The sequence below is a fragment of the Thamnophis sirtalis genome, unplaced genomic scaffold (assembly GCF_051295495.1).
Source record: "Thamnophis sirtalis isolate CommonGarterSnake01/CBP01778 unplaced genomic scaffold, rThaSir2_p1.2 scaffold_2, whole genome shotgun sequence".
NCBI classification, from domain to species: Eukaryota; Metazoa; Chordata; class Lepidosauria; order Squamata; family Natricidae; genus Thamnophis; species Thamnophis sirtalis.
The window spans coordinates 51,705,652-51,721,084 of NW_028261382.1; positions in this window are offsets into that span (position 1 = coordinate 51,705,652).

A 15,433-nucleotide genomic window follows, 5' to 3' on the forward strand; every position below is an offset into this window, starting at 1 on the left:
TCCATTGTTTGCCCTGCCTTCTGGTGCTTTGGAAAATAAGTTGACCCTTCTTCTTTGTGGCAGCGTCTCAAAAATACTGGAATTCTGCCATCCTGTCCCTCTTAGTCCTTCTTTTCTCTAGACTGGCCAAACTCAACTCCTGCAACCGTTCTTCACAAGTTTTAGTCTCCAGACCTTGGACCATCTTAGTTGCTCCCCAAGTCCCACGTCTTCCTAGTTTGGGTCAGGGGAACAGACAGAAAGCCCAGGGGAACATCTGGAGAGGCTGTTCTCCAGAGGTCCCTTTCATCAGAAGGACAATAAAACGTAGACTGGGTGGGAAGGAAGCAGAGGTGGGTTCCTACCAGTTCGCACCTATTCTGTAGAACCGGTTCGTCAAATCTACCGGACCGGTTAGAAGAGTTTTCACCAGTGGGACCCTACAGAAGAAGTTCCAAATTTTTTTGAAACCCACCACTGCTAAAGGGTTAGGGGTGCAAGGATCTTTTAACGTGAAGGCTTTAAGACTTGCATGCTTCAATGCCAGAGTTCCTGAGCCAACGTGACTGGAGGAGGAATTCTGGGAGTTGAAGTCCACAAGTCTTAAAGCTGTCAACTTTGAACACCCCTGGGTTTTTTTTCTAAAGGGTTAGAGGTGCAAGGATCTTGTAACTTGACAGCTTTAAGACTTGCATGCTTCAATGCCAGAGTTCCTGAGCCAACGTGACTAGAGGAGGAATTCTGGGAGTTGAAGTCCACAAGTCTTAAAGCTGTCAACTTTGAACACCCCTGGGTTTTTTTTTCTAAAGGGTTAGAGGTGCAAGGATCTTGTAACTTGACAGCTTTAAGACTTGCATGCTTCAATGCCAGAGTTCCTGAGCCAACGTGACTGGAGGAGGAATTCTGGGAGTTGAAGTCCACAAGTTTTAAAGCTTTCAGTTTTCAAGATCCCTAGTTTTTTTTTCTAAAGGGTTAGGGGTGTAACTTTGAAGGCTTTAAGACTTGCATGCTTCAATGCCAGAGTTTCTGAATAGCTACTTGGACCGACCTAAGTACTAATTCATAATTTCATATCCGGTCACATGGGGTGGCAAGCCACTCCCCACAAAGGAGGCCACACCCACAGAGTAGGTTCGAACAATTTTTGAAACCCACCACTGGAAGGAAGCCAGCTTGAACTGACGCCAATCTTTGCTTTCCATTCCTGCAGGTCGATAACAAATTTTTGCCTCCTGAATCAAGACCAGCCATGGAGTCCATCTTCTCCCAACCCGGCTGCAATTTCACCAAGTCAGAGGAAGAATGCCGAGTTCTCTTGCCATTCCACGCGCTGTTTCTCTGGTTGAAGACAACTTACCCTCAGGAGGGGCTTCTCAAACCCGTGATGGATTTGTTCACCCTGGTCATCGAATTGCAGGAAAGCCACGCCTGTCTGAAAGCGGCGTCCCACAACCCATCCCACATCACCTGTCCGAAATACAGCAGCGACCAGCCAGAATTAGAGAACAAGTTTCACTATATTTTTGAGAAGTTCAGAGACGACATAAACAGCCTCAGGCTTTCAAAATTGCCGGAGGAACAGAAAAATGTAGCAGACGTGTGTGGATCTAAGGATTAATTAAGAAATTGCAGCTGAATTTTACTAAATGAATTAATATAATATTTATTTTTTTATATATATATATGGTTCGAATCCCAGTAAGGGTATGGCTAGCTGATGAGAGCTAAATAGCTTGAAATAGATCTATACTAGTCTCCCTTTATTTATTTATCAGCACAAATATAACATTATATATATATATATATATATATATATATATATATAAATTCATTTACTGAGTATTTCTTAGAGAAACAGTTCCATTGGTTTGACAGAGAAACCAATTATTTTATTACATTTATATCTATTTAAATTATTTAAATTATCAACCGAATGAATGTATTTAAATGTATTTATTTTAATTTAAGGAATGCTTGTGCAGGTGCTAATGAAGATTTAAGTTTACTATTTTAAATTATTGTGTTAATTCTAAGTGAGTCGTGTCTTTAATGGAAAAGCAGTATTTATATGCAATAAACAAATAAATATGCAAAAAAAGAAAAGAAAACAGTTTCTTCTCCTGATTTGGGAACTATATTTTAGTTATTTTAACTTCTGCTCTCCAGGATATTATTTACTCCCATCTGCTGTGATGCCACATAATTTCACATTTGATTCCGGGTTTAAATTCCATCTTCTTGACAATCATTCCAGAAGCAGGGAGTTCCCTCATTCCCTCATTCATTCTTTTATTTATTTGACATATATCTAAGATGTGTGAACTACACAGGAACACGAAATGAAGGTAAAACCGTAACAAAAATGGAGCCATCCAATTGCAATGGGGTAACAGAATAAGAGAGTTGGAAGGGACCTTGGAGGTCTTCTAGTCCACCCCCCCCCTGCAAAAGCAGGAGGCCCTATGCCACTTAAGAGAAATAGCTGTCTAATCTCTTCTTAAGAACCTCCTTCACAACTTCTGGTGGCAAGTCATTCCACTGGATAATTGTTCTGTCAGAAAAACTCCTTGGTGAGTTTTCATCCAATTGCTTCCTCTCCTGCCCTCAGGGCTTTGGAGAACAGCCTGACCCCCCCACCTCTCTCTGGCAGCCCCTCAAATATTGGAATTGAATTGAATTTTATTATTTGTATGCCGCCCTTCTCTGGGAAGGACTCAGGGCGGTGAACAACTCAAAAGGGGAACATAGAACAGAATACAAATAATTAAAATAAGCAAGAATCACACAACCATACAAGTCGAGAGGAGAGGGGAACTCATCACCCCCAGGCCTGCCGGCAAAGCCAGGTTTTGACGGCTTTTCGGAAGGCCTGGAGAGAGGTGAGGGTCCGAATCCCTGCGGGGAGTTCGTTCCAGAGGGCCGGAGCTGCCACAGAGAAGGCCCTCCCCCGGGTAGTAGCCAGGTGGCATTGGCTGGTGGACAGAACCCGGAGGAGGCCAACCCTGTGTGATCTAATGGGTCTGTGGGAGGTAATTGGCAGCAGGTGGTCTCTCAAGAACCCAGATCCAATACCATGAAGGGCTTTATAAGTGACGACTAGCACCTTGAAGCGTATCCGGAGACCGATCGGTAACCAGTGCAGCTCGCGGAGGATAGGTGTAACGTGGGTGTACCGAGGTGCACCCACAATCGCTCGCGCGGCTGCGTTCTGGACGAGTTGAAGTCTCCGAATACTCTTCAAAGGCTGCTATCGCGTCCCCCTAGTCCTTCTTCTCACTAGACTAGACATACCCATAATCCTCCTCCTCTTCACTCCCTCCCCACTCCCTTCTAGCACTGATGATGTTACCTAGTTGGGTAATGAAATGTCTGCAAGAAAACCACCAAGCTCAGAGAGCACCAAGGACCCCACAATCCTTCCTCTTCCTCCTTTTTTCCTACAAACCTCACTCCCTTCTAGCACTGATGATGTTACCTAGTTGGGCACTGAAATGTCTGCAAGACAACCAAGCTTAGAGAGCACCAAGGACCCCACAGCGGTTCCAGCACTACGACCCTCTTTGCAAGGACGTAAATTGAGACAAAAGTCAATCCCTGTTGGAAAAGGGTAGACCATAAATGGAGCTTGCACCGTTGCAGAAGATGAGATCAAGGGCGTTGTTTACTCTAGTGTAAACAGAGTAAATAGGAGCCGAGGTGGCGCAGTGGTTAGGGTGCAGCACTGCAGGCCACTTCAGCTGACTGTTATCTGCAGTTCGGCGGTTCAAATCTCACCGGCTCAAGGTTGACTCAAGCCTTCCATCCTTCCGAGGTGGGTGAAATGAGGACCCCAGACTGTGGGGGCAATTTGCAATTTGCTGACTCAATTTGCTAAAGATCTGTAAACCGCTTAGAGAGGGCTGAAAGCTCTATGAAGCGGTATATAAGTCAAATAAATAAATAAATAAATAAATAAATAAATAAATAATAAATAAATAAATAAATAAATAAATAAATAAATAAATAAATAAATAAATAAATAAATAAATAATGTAGTTTGTTACTAGTTGATCCAGTCCCAGAGTGGTAGCGGCATTGCACAGAGTTGCATACAGAGGTTCAGTTGTGCATTCGTTTCGGGTCCCAACTCATAAGAGGTAAATTGAGGTCACGAAGAAAGAAAAAAGGGTTAAAAGAGAATTTGACAACTGGACAGATTATTTGGGTATTAAAGTTTCTTGACCATGGGGAAGGGGACAAAGGATTAATTACCCTTAAGCTTAGTTGTTCTAACAACCTAAATGCTGGAGATGTGATTGTGTTGATGCTACGTATTACCATATATGGTGGACTTGTAAAAAGCTTAAAGCATTTTGGATAAAAAAATATGGTGGATTATGCAGAATATTCTTAAAAAGAGGATAAGGTTTACTCCTTAGTTATTCCTGTTAGGTATAATTACGGACTGTACAGTTATAGAGACTAATTTGATTCTGAACTTAATAACGGAAGCAAGATTGTTGGTGGCGCAGTACTGGAAGAAGGAAGAATTGCCTACTATTCAAGAATGGACGTTAAAAGTAGTAAATTTAGCAGAGATGGCCAAAATATCAGCATATCTTAAGGACCATTCAGATGAGAAACACAAGCTGGAATGGAGAAGATGGATTGATTATATTCAGAATAAATATGGGACTAAGAAACTCCAGATAGCTTATGAGTGAATGAGCCAGTGGTGGGTTTCAAAAAAAAATTCGAACCTACTCTGTGGGTGTGGCCTCATTTGTGGGAGTGGCTTGCCGGCCATGTGATCTGGTGGGAGTGGCTTGCCGGCCATGTGTTTTCTTTCTTTCTCTCTTTCTTTTTCTCTCTCTCTCTCTCCTTCCTTTTGTCTCTCTGTCCCTTTTTCCTTTTTTTCTTTCATCTCTCTCATTCTTTCTTTCTTTCTTCCTTCCTTCCTTTCTCTTTCTCTCTCTGTGTGAGTCAGTCAGTCTCTCTCTCTGTGTGTGTGTGTGTGTGTGTGTGTGTGTGTGTGTGTGTGTGTGTGTGTGTGTCTTTCAAAAAATTTTGGAACCTCTTCTGTAGATGTGGCTTGCTTTCTGGTGGAACGTCTTCTAACCAGTTCGGTAGATTTGACGAACCGGTTCTACCGAACTGGTGCGAACTGGTAGGAACCCACCTCTGGAATGAGCAAGGAAGGATGCAACTTGTTTAAAGTTAGCTTTACAAAAGGGGAGTTAAAAGTACAAGTGAGGGATGATGCTAATTTTAGAATATGGATGTTAATGTTTATACCCTGTATTTGCTCTGGGAGGTTCAGGGAGGGGGTTGGGGGGGGGGGGAGTTGGGTTTGGAGTGGGGAGGGGAGGCATATATTTGTAGAACCCTTTTTTTAAAAAAAAATCAATTAAAAAAAAAGATTAGTTGTTCTGTTGGTTCCACCACAAAAGCGCGTAGGACAAAATCGCGCTCGACAAAAGCGCCCTGTGACGTCATCACAGCGCGACGAAAAAGATCGAAAAAATGTAAAAATAAAGCTAAAACCTTCCCCTAACCCCCCCAAACCTAACCCTAAACCTAACCCTAACCCTAACTCTTAACCTAACCCTAAACCTAACCCTAAACCTAACCGTTAAAGTAACGAAAAACGTAACGCTAACCCTTATCCTAACCCTAACGCTAACGCTCTAAAGCTAACCCTAACCCTTAACCTAACCCTAACCCTAACCCTAAACCTAACCCTTACCTTTATGTGAATCGGCTTGCTTTAATTTAATTTTTATTAATTTTTATTTGAATTTTTCGATCTTTTTCGTCGCGCTGTGATGACGTCAAAGGCGCGATTTTGTCGATCGCGCTTTTGCCGTCCGCGCTTTTGACGGGTCACGGTTCTGTTTGCTTCACCTAATTAAAACAAATGAAGCAGGATATTGGTACCAATACCCCCTGTGGGGAGGTAATTGAGTACTGAATGTCCTATTTCTGTTTTGGGAGATCGTGTATGAGGTCTACGTGACACAGGAAGGCCAGGTACTTTGGGATGATCAATAAGTTGTCTAAGAGTATAAAAGACTGTAAACAATTGCCCTTCGGAGTTCAGATTTCGCTTGCTGCTGAACCTTGCGCAATAAACCTTTCCCCTTTGACCAAGAGCTGGTCTTGTCTCATTTTCGGCAACAGGGCGAGAGGAGGAATTTTGCATGTTCGCATGTACGAGGTTGCAATCAGGGACTCCGTAACATAGTAAGAAGCGAAATGGGGTATTTAAGGGCAGTTTGCAGGCGGTGGACTCAGAAAGCGAGTTCGTGTGTAACATGAATCTTTTTCAGAGCCAGGGACTTTTTATAGAAGTTGCCGACACCACCGCCCCCCCCCCCACTCTGCGGATTTCACAATCGGACCGGTAAACATGATAGCCCCTTACTGTGCTCATGGAGTCTGGGAAGGATGACCACATCTCAGAGAGAAACAGAAGGTCGAATAGAGCCGTATTGATTAAGAGGAGGGATTCGGGCTATTTGCTTGCGTGGGTTCTTGCGTTAAGTAGCTTGCATTTAAGGTCAGTAGGGGTGGGCCTGGGGGAAGTTAGGGGCGGGCATGTCTAGTTTTTGGTTGTTGGCCAGTGGGCTGGGGGGGGGGTTTGGAATGTGGGCTGTTGGTCTTGCTGTTGGGCCTGAAAGGTCATTCATTCCCCGGGCGAGATTCTGGCTCTCTACAATGCGGCTTTTGCCCTTGGGTTTTCCTGCACAAATGCACAACCGAATTTCCCCCTCCTTCCACCACCTGTGGTGAGGCTGGTTTCATGGAGCAAATTAAAAATTATCACCCATCTGCTATCTTGTTCTCTCTTCCTATTTCTGCAGATAAGTCCCCCTCACCGCAGCTCCTAACGATGACATCTGGAGTTTTAATAAGACTGACTAAGGTTTCCCACCTTCAGAAATGGGGAAAGGGGATTGAAAGAAATCGTTTCCAGGAGTTTACCATGACTAGGGCTTTTCACGATAATAATAAGAAGAAAAAAACCCAGAAGCGTTTCTTTCATCCTTAGGGGTTTTTCCCCACCCTGTGTTCAGGTGGCAGGGTGACTGAAGATATATGAACAGGGGTGTGGGGTGTGGGTGAATTCCCCAAGAGTTCATTGGTGTTGGCAGAAGAAGAAAGAAGAAAAAGGAACGAAGGAAGGAAAAAAGAGAGAAAGAAAAGGGAAAGAAAGAGAGAGAGAGAAAGGGGGGAGAGGGAGAGGAAGGGAAGGAGGGAAGAAAGAAAGAGATAAAGAGGGAGAGGGAGGAAAAGGAAGGAAGGAGGGAAGGAAGGAAAAAAGAAAGAAAGAGAAAAGAGAAAGAGAAAGAAAAGAGAAAGAGAGAGAGAGAGAAAGAGAAAGGGGGAGAGGGAGAGGAAGGGAAGGAGGGAAGAAAGAGATAAAGAGGGAGAGGGAGGAAAAGGAAGAAAGGAGGGAAGGAAGGAAAAAAGAAAGAAAGATAAAAAAGAAAGAGAAAGAAAAGAGAAAGAGAGAGAGAAAGAGAAAGGAGGGAGAGGGAGAGGAAGGGAAGGAGGGGAGAAAGAAAGAGATAAAGAGGGAGAGGGAGGAAAAGGAAGGAAGGAGGGAAGGAAGGAAAAAAGAAAGAGAAAAAAGAAAGAGAACAAAAAGTGAAAGAAAGAGAGAGGGAGAGAAAGAGAAAGGGGGGAGAGGGGGAGGAAGGGAAGGAGGGAAGAAAGAAAGAGATAAAGAGGGAGAGGGAGGAAAAGGAAGGAAGGAGGGAAGGAAGGAAAAAAGAAAGAGAAAAAAGAAAGAAAAGAGAAAGAAAGAGAGAGAAAGAGAAAGGGGGGAGAGGGAGAGGAAGGGAAGGAGGGAAGAAAGAAAGAGATAAAGAGGGAGAGGGAGGAAAAGGAAGGAAGGAGGGAAGGAAGGAAAAAAGAAAGAGAAAAAAGAAAGAGAAAGAAAAGAGAAAGAAAGAGAGAGAGAGAAAGAGAAAGGAGGGAGAGGGAGAGGAAGGGAAGGAGGGAAGAAAGAAAGAGATAAAGAGGGAGAGGGAGGAAAAGGAAGGAAGGAGGGAAGGAAGGAAAAAAGAAAGAGAAAAAGGAAAGAGAAAGAAAAGAGAAAGAGAGAGAGAAAGAGAAAGGGGGGAGAGGGAGAGGAAGGGAAGGAGAGAAGAAAGAAAGAGATAAAGAGGGAGAGGGAGGAAAAGGAAGGAAGGAGGGAAGGAAGGAAAAAAGAAAGAAAGAGAAAAGAGAAAGAGAAAGAAAAGAGAAAGAGAGAGAGAGAGAGAAAGAGAAAGGGGGAGAGGGAGAGGAAGGGAAGGAGGGAAGAAAGAGATAAAGAGGGAGAGGGAGGAAAAGGAAGAAAGGAGGGAAGGAAGGAAAAAAGAAAGAACGAGAAAAAAGTGAAAGAAAAGAGAAAGAGAGGAAGAAAAAAGAAAAAGAAGGAAGGAAGGAAAGAAAAAGAAAGTGAGAAAGAGAAAGAGGGAGAGAGAAGGAGAGGTAGAGGAAGAGAGGGAAGGAAGGAAGGAAGAAAAAAATAAAGAAAGAGAGAGAGGAAGGAAGGAACGACCACCAAAGTAATAAAAAGGGGAAATTTCCAATGACCAAATCTTCGTAAACCAGCTGAGAAAATGTTTTGTTTTGCAGATGACGCAGTTACCAAGGTACAAATTATTCCACTAAAAAAAATAAATCTTTACCTGCCTTTTAAAACACAACCTGTCTCCACCCCACGAGCTTCTTCAAATCCCACTGTCTCTGCAGGAGAGAAGCCATTTCTCTATTAAAGAAATTATACGTGCAAAAATAATTCCATGCATTTCAGGTTTGTGCAGGTGAAATCCTGGCTAACATTCTGTGACAAATCAAGTTTGTTTCGGGTCTAGAAACACGGTTAAATTCCCACTGTGGGGAAAAAAAAACCCGTATCTAACCCTGTACTGTGGGGGTTCTTGGTCATCCCTCAGCTTCCTTTTCTGTATAGGTGTTGATGAGGTTACCTGGTTGGGTCTTAAAACATCTGCAAGAAAACCACCAAGCTAAGAGCACATCAAGATCCCCACCAAATGTTGTCTTCTATCGGCAGCCCTAAACTATTATTGGAAAAAGAGGGAAGAATGGAATTCGATAATTCTCACCAGGTGGACACCCCTGAGCCATTATCAGCTCAAAGGCCCTGCTGATCTCTCAGTTGCAAGATCCAATGCTTATAATAAGGAATATTTTTTCAATTCTAGCATTATAAATGTGTACTATTGTGGCCCACCACCAGAGCTGGCAGCAGATTCAGAGAGTGAGGAGGGTTGGGGAGGAACCTGGGCCAGTCCTGGAGTCTGGGGAAGGCTCTGAGGAGGGCTCTGTGTTGGAGGCAGAGAGGAAGCCAGGGCCGTCTGACAGTTCTCAGCTGCCTTCGGAGTCGGACATCAGTGAGGCAGAAGAACAGCTGGAGCCTGTTCCCAGTGTGCGCATGCGCAGAGTGGCCAGACGAAGGGAAGAGCTAAAGAACAGGGGTCGACTTGGGAGTAAGGCCACAGGTAGACGGTGAATGGCCCCTCCCAGAGGCAATAAAAGAGGAGCGACAGGGGAGTGGAGTTTGCAGGAGACAATTAGTTTCCCTTCATTGGTCCGTGACTCTCTGAGACTCTTTGTCAAGTTTTACAGATCTCGGCCTGGCAGCTCTCCAAGCCTGATAAGGTCTGTGACCGTAAATCCTCCCTCGAAAGACTGTGCTGGAGGTGAAGGAGCAGAATTCACAGTCCATTAATAAAAAGGGGTTTTTGTCGGGACCAGGAGTTGGCTTCACGATCTCGGGAAGCCTCAGCCAGAACGAGAAAACCAACCTCGTCCCAAGAAACCAACATCTGACCCTGTTTTTAACAGCAGGAGGAGGAGAAAGTTTCAGGCTCTACAACGTCCAGCTTCTCTGACCTTCTCCAGCACTGGAAAATGAAATGGAATTTCTCAAGTGGAAATTAAATGAAAGCATCATCGGTATAATTCCTGGGTGAGTGGAAAGGAAGCAGTCACTTTTACTAGAAAAAAGAAAGACGCAGAGGTGATTACAACGCTGACTTGATTTCTCCTGTTATCAGTATATCTTTGTAGTATATCTTTGAGTAATTTCCGTGGCCGAGAGAGAGAGAGAAAGAGAGGTTTTCTATTTTAAAAAAAAGAGCAACGGTCTTTGCAGAACTCCAACTGATATCATAATAAACCTTCAACTGACCAGGTTAGCCAACTTTGGATGCAGTGGCCAAAACCCGTTACTCAATATAATCCTACACAACAGCCCATCGTCCATAAGATGGATATTGGGATCTAATGGAGACCCTTCCCCTTTATTTATCCGATCAAATAAATGTTCTTCTCTAGTTTGGGGTGGGCAGAGGTCTCTGCAGTGAGGGAAGGGTCAACGCAACCAAGGTGGCGGAAGGAACCCTCCAAGGGCCTTTCGGACAGGATGCCCGCCACCATCGGATCCATCTCGGGATATCGGACCAGTGGAAACCGGACTTCCAGCACATCTTTCAGGCTGACATCATGACGGCAGTCCCCGCCAGACACGTCTCGTGTGGGAAATCTGTCGAGGATTATCTTAGGAAACTGATCGCAATCGCTCGCGGGCGCTTCATCAGGGGAAGGAAACAGATAGCCATCTTCCTCAGGAGGGAGCTTAAATACGGTGAGACCAACAGCCAAAGTAGAGAAGGCAACTGAGAACAGCCAAGCGAAAACCAAGGAGACTTCTCAACTCTTCGCAAGTCATTCACTATGCTTAAAGGTAAGCGCACTTCAAGATTTTGCGTCCAATGGACGGTTTTGTTACAGGTAGGGTTTGGGCCATTGGAAACAGCCATGGCTGCACACCCACCCCCCACTGCTAATGGGGGAAGAGCAAGGGGGTCTCTGTGCACCTCTTTGTTTTTATGCCAAGGCTGGTTTTCAAAAACCAATCCAGGATTTGGATCGGAACCCTGATCCAAAGTTAGGCAGATCCTGAAATGGTTTCATGGAAGGAGCGAGGGCAACTGCAGCCTAATCTATTGTCCTCTTTGCAACTTCTAACTTCCAACTTCCTATGGAATGATCTCCCCATGGAGATTCGTACCCTCACCACCCTCCAGACCTTCCGCACAGCCCTTAAAAACTGGCTTTCCCGTCAGGCCTGGGGCTAAAGATTGCAACCCGCCCAAATGGTATGAATGTTGTGTTTTAATGATGCATTGTTCTATATGTTAAAAGTTTGTTCCCCCCCCCCCCCGCTTTTTAAGTTGTAAGCCGCCCTGAGTCCCCCCAGGGAAAAGGGCGGCATATAAATAAACTTAAATACAAAATACAAATAAATAATACAGAATGCTGGCTGGGGAATTGTGGAAGTTCCAGTCCACAAGTTTTAAAATGGCCAAGGTTAGCTTTTATGCTGGGGGATAATATGGGTGATTAATAAACATGTTTTATCACTAATCAAATATGAATATTCATAGGCCGGGGGTACCAAGGGGGGGGTTTCCTTGGAGTGCCTTGCAAAAGGCTGCAATGAAAATTATGGTGGGCTAAGCTATTTGGAGAGCTTCAGGATAGGGAAGGGGGCGTGCGATAAAAGAGGATGGGATGGTCCATTCGATCTTCTGCTCCTGATCATTAGCAATAAGGAAGGGGCCGGATTCTAGGTGGATGGAATCACAGAAGTCCCGCAGTGATTCAGAGAGAGGGGAAGGGATCCGATTTCGGAGGGAACTTTTCAGACAGAAAGAAGTTGTGTTTCCCTACGGAATCCCCAGGATTCCTGGGCTCTCCCAAAGATGAATCCACCGGGCCTTGTTTCCCACAAGCCATTCCCGGGACTCATCATTCAATGATTTGCTCTCCCGACAGAAATGACCCTCTTGGTGATTGTCCTGTGGGGCAGCCAGGGAATGCCAACACCCATGCCAACACCGCAAGAGCCAGATTTCCGTCCGTTGAGTGAACTGTATTGTAAAGCAGAAGAGTTACTTCACAAATATAAATCCGTAAGTATGCTGGACCGATGGCCCCTCCCCTGGCTGACTACTCCAAGTGGCGCCCCTAAACCCTGGAGGGTCTTTGGGCTTCCGATCCTCCTTCCTGCTTAAACCCTGGAGTGTCTTTGGGCTTCCGTTCCTCCTTCCTGCTTAAACCCTGGAGAGTCTCTGGGCTTCCGTTCCTCCTTCCTGCTTAAACCCTGGAGAGTCTCTGGGCTTCCGTTCCTCCTTCCTGCTTAAACCCTGGAGGGTCTTTGGGCTTCCGTTCCTCCTTCCTGCTTAGCAGGTCAAGGTGTCTGCCTTCCCCTCCATCTCTATCTCGTGCAAGGCCAGAGTTCCTTATTTCTTAAGAGTGCCTTTCAGACGTTAAAAATCAGAATCAGAGCTGGAAGGGACCTTAGAGGTCTTCTAATCCAACCCCCAGCTCAAGCAGGAGACCCTATACACTTTCAGACAAGTGGTTGTCTAGGTTCTTCTTAAAAGCCTCCAGTGATGGAGCAGCCACAACTTCTGGAGGCAACTTCTGTTCCACCGGTTAATTGTTCTCACCGTTAGGAAGTTTCTCCTTAATTCCAAGTTGCTTCTCTCCTGGATTAGCTTCCTATCCATTGTTTGTCCTGCCTTCTGGTGCTTTGGAAAATAAGTTGACCCTTCTTCTTTGTGGCAGCTTCTCAAAAATACTGGAATTCTGCCATCCTGTCCCTCCTAGTCCTTCTTTTCTCTAGACTGGCCAAACTCAACCCCTCACAAGTTTTAGTCTCCAGACCTTGGACCATCTTAGTTGCTCTTCTCTGAATTTTTCCCCAAGTCCCACGTCTTCCTAGTTTGGGTCAGGGGAACAGACAGAAAGCTCAGGGGAACATCTGGAGAGGCTGTTCTCCAGAGGTCCCTTTCATCAGAAGGACAATAAAACGTAGACTGGGTGGGAAGGAAGCCAACTTGAACTGACGCCAATTTTTGCTCTCCATTCCTGCAGGTCGATAAGAAACACTTGTCTCCAGAAGCCAAGGCAAAATTGAAAATGGAGTTCTCCCAACCAGGCTGCAACATCACCAAATCAGCAGAGGAAGAAGAATATCAAATTCTCCAGGGCTTCAAACAGCTTTTTGACACTTGGAAGAGCATACACGAGCAGGATGAGCTTCTGAAACCCGTGATGGGCACATTCACCTTGGTGATTGAGCTTCAGGAAAATTATTTGAACCACACCTGTCCGGAAGAAGCCTCGGACAAAATGTCCCAGCTCGATTGTCCCAAGTACAGAGACGAAGGGGAGAGACCCTCAAGAGAGAACATGTTTCACTATATTTTCGAACTATACAAAACCTTCCTACACAAGTTTTTGAGTTCAAAATTAAAGCTGAACCAGAATAGCCCGAGTGAAGTGTGTAAAGCTAAGGGTAATTAAAAAAAACAAAAAACTAAAACTGAATTTTACTAAATGAAGGAATGTAATTTATTATAGTTCTGCTATTTTTATATATTTATCACTTTATATATTATGTAACTTAAAAGATCAAACCGTGGTTGATGATATTTCGTTTATACTTTCTCAGAGAAAAGAGTTTTTATTGGTTCCAAAGAGAAACCAGTTATTTTATTATATTTAAATCTATTTAAAAAATATTTGGATGATCCACTGAAGGAATGTATCCTCAAGTGGGAGTGTTTTAATTTAAGGAATGTTGATAAGGTGCTCCTGAAGATTAAGTTTACTGTTTTCAATTAACAGGTGTTAATTCTAAGCGAATCGTGCCTTAAAAGCAAAAACAGTATCTATACGTAAGAAATAAATAAACTTGTATACAAAAACGGAATGCTTCCTTCTTGCAATTTTGAGGGCTTTCTTTCGGTGATTTTATTTCTGTTTTCCAGGGTTTTAATTACTCTTCTCTATTAAGAGGCCAAAGTTACCATTTCGAATTGGATCCTGGGTTTAAATCCCACTTCTTGAAAATCATTCTAGAAGTTTGGAGCCCACTATTAATTCCCCCCAGGTAGTTTGATGAATGAAAATAATTACAACTTATTAACGGAGCCCCAAATTCCTGCGGCTAAGCAAGGCAGCTGTTAAAGAGAGTTGTGCCCCATTTTACAACCTTTTGGGGCGCAGTTGTTACGCGAACCACTGCAGCTGTTAAAATGAATCCAACGTTCCCCATCGACCTTGCTTAGTTACACCGTCATAAATGCAGGGCATTGCCAAAGCGGACCAGTTTTAATCGCATGAACTTGGGGGATACGGGCAAAGTGTGAACGCCAGTCACCAACGGCTGCTTACAGTGCCGTTATAACTCTGAACATTCATTAAGTGAAGGGTTTGCAAGTCGAGGAATTACCCATAAGGGAAGAACATCCAGATAATTGACTCTGAGCAACCCACAACCCAGGGTGAGGTAGGATTCTGCCCACAGGTATCTCTTGCCATTTTTGCCGTCAAAAATCATGCCAACGGGTCCGGTGATATGATAGCAGTCTTCTGATATCTCAAGGGTTGCCCCAAAGAAGAGGGAGTCAAGCTATTCTCCAAGGCACCTTCAGGCAGGACAAGAAGCAATGGGTGGAAACTAATCGAGGGGAGAAGCGACTTAGAACTGAGGAGGAATTTCCTGACAGTGAGGACAATTAATCAGTGGAACAGAAGTTGCCTCCAGAAGTTGTGATTGCTCCAACACTGGAAGTTTTTAAGAAGATGTTGGAGAGCCATTTGTCTGAAACGGTGTAGGGTTTCCTGCCTAGGCAGGGGGTTGGACTAGAAGACCTCCAAGGTCCCTTCCAACTCTGCTATTGCATTGTATTGTATTGTATTGATGTAGAAAGAGTGCAGAGAAGAGCAACAAAGAGGATGAGGGGACTGGAGACTAAAACATATGAAGAATGGTTGCAGGAAATGGGTTTAATGAAAAGAAGGACTAGGGAAGACATGATAGCAGCCTTCCAATATCTCAGGGGTTGCCTCAAAGAAGAGGGAGTCAAGCTACTCTCCAAAGCTCCTTCAGGCAGGACAAGAAGCAATGGGTGGAAACTAATCAAGGAGAGAAGCAACTTAGAACTAAGGAGAAACTTTCTGACAGTGAGAACCATTAATCAGTGGAACAGAATTTGCCTCCAGAAGTTGTGAAGTCTTTAAGATGTTGGAGAGGCATTTGTCTGGAACGGTGTAGGGTTTCCTGCTTAGGCAGGGGGTTGGACTAGAAGACCTCCAAGGTCCCTTCCAACTCTGTTCTTCTCTGTTCTTAACTTCAAGCTCTCCCGGCAAGCCTTGTTTTCATAACCCCGCCTGTCAATCACACCATCAAGTGTGGGTTTTGTGTGCATCTTACAAAGGTACGGAATGAGGCAGCCAGCAGGATCACATCTCACAAGCCTTGGTGCATTCGAACCACACTGAGTTGTCTTTTCGCCGCTCGACAACTTTCGAAACTCTCGAGCTGAACTAAACAGGATGTGTTTGTTTACCACATGAATGCAAGAAGGTTTCACAGTCTCTC